A 1,439-nucleotide genomic window follows, 5' to 3' on the forward strand; every position below is an offset into this window, starting at 1 on the left:
AGCTCCTGGCTCTTGGATTTGGATCGGTGCAGCTCCGGCCATTGCAGCCAACTGAGGAGTGAACCAGCAGATGGAAGACCTCTCTCTCTGCCTCTCCTTCCCTCTGTGTGTAACTCTGATTTTCAAATAAATGAATAAATCTTTAAAAAAAGAAGTGTATCCATGAACTACATTGACTCTGTTTTCATGGTATTAATATCATGTTTACATGAAAAAATTTGAGAATTCTGTTGTAATAATTATCATGTATTTACTACGACCCAAGAATTCTATAAACACTTTAAAAATGTTTCTTCTAATTTATTCCATGATGTCCTATTTTTTTTTTTGACAGGCAGAGTGGACAGTGAGATAGAGAGACCAGGTGCTTCTCCTGGTCTCCCATGCAGGTGCAGGGCCCAAGCACTTGGGCCATCCTCCACTGCACTCCTGGGCCACAGCAGAGAGCTAGACTGGAAGAGGAGCAACCAGGACAGAATCCGGCGCCTTGACCGGGACTAGAACCTGGGGTGCCAGCGCTGCAGGCAGAGGATTTGCCTATTAAGCTGTGGAGCCGGCCTGTGTCCTATTTTTTTTTATTAATTTTCTCTGAATTTTTGATTTTAAACATGTTATGTAAAGCCATAACGAAAGTTCATGGCATTTTCCACGATAAGGAACTTGTCCAAAACAATTTGCTCATGCTGTAAATGTTGTGCTTTTCTTCCTATTTATGTTACATTGATTTTTATATTTATTTTTAAAATTGCATTTATTTATTTATTTGAGAAACAGAGATATAGAAAGAAAGAACTCTGACCTGTTAGTTCACTCTCCAAATTATTAAAATGATTGGGGCTGGGACTTCACCTGAGTAAGAGCCAGGAACTATTTATTTAATCTACATCTCCCATGTAGATTTTTAAATCAATAATTGAATATATGAACATGGTTTTAGTATTTTTAGAGTGTGTTCTCAGAATAATTTGCTGTATTCATTTCCTATTGTTGTTCTTTGTCTCACAAAGTTATTTCAAAATTATTGGCTTAAAATACCACAACTGTCTTACTGTTCTAGACTTTAGAAATCCCAAATAAGCATTCTTGGTAAGACCAAGTAGGGAACAGGACTATATTCCTTATGGAGCCTCTAGAGACATGATAGTCTTTCCTTTTCCAGTGTATGTAGGTGACCTGCATTCCTTAGTGTTCACTTCCTATCTCCTTTTTAAAGATAACAATGGGTAACTCTGTCCTCACAGGGCATCATTCAGAAACCGATCACCTGACCCCTTAAACTAGTGGTCATACTAATTTATCTGTTTAATCCTGCATAATCTCATATCAAAAATCTGTTAATCAAACACACAAAGTCCTTTTGCTATGTTAATAGCATATTTGCAGGTGCCTTGAATCCAGACATGGACATCTTATATGGGAGGATCAATATTTTGCTTACC

This window comes from Lepus europaeus, chromosome 6 (genome assembly GCF_033115175.1).
Source record: "Lepus europaeus isolate LE1 chromosome 6, mLepTim1.pri, whole genome shotgun sequence".
In the NCBI taxonomy this organism is placed as follows: domain Eukaryota; kingdom Metazoa; phylum Chordata; class Mammalia; order Lagomorpha; family Leporidae; genus Lepus; species Lepus europaeus.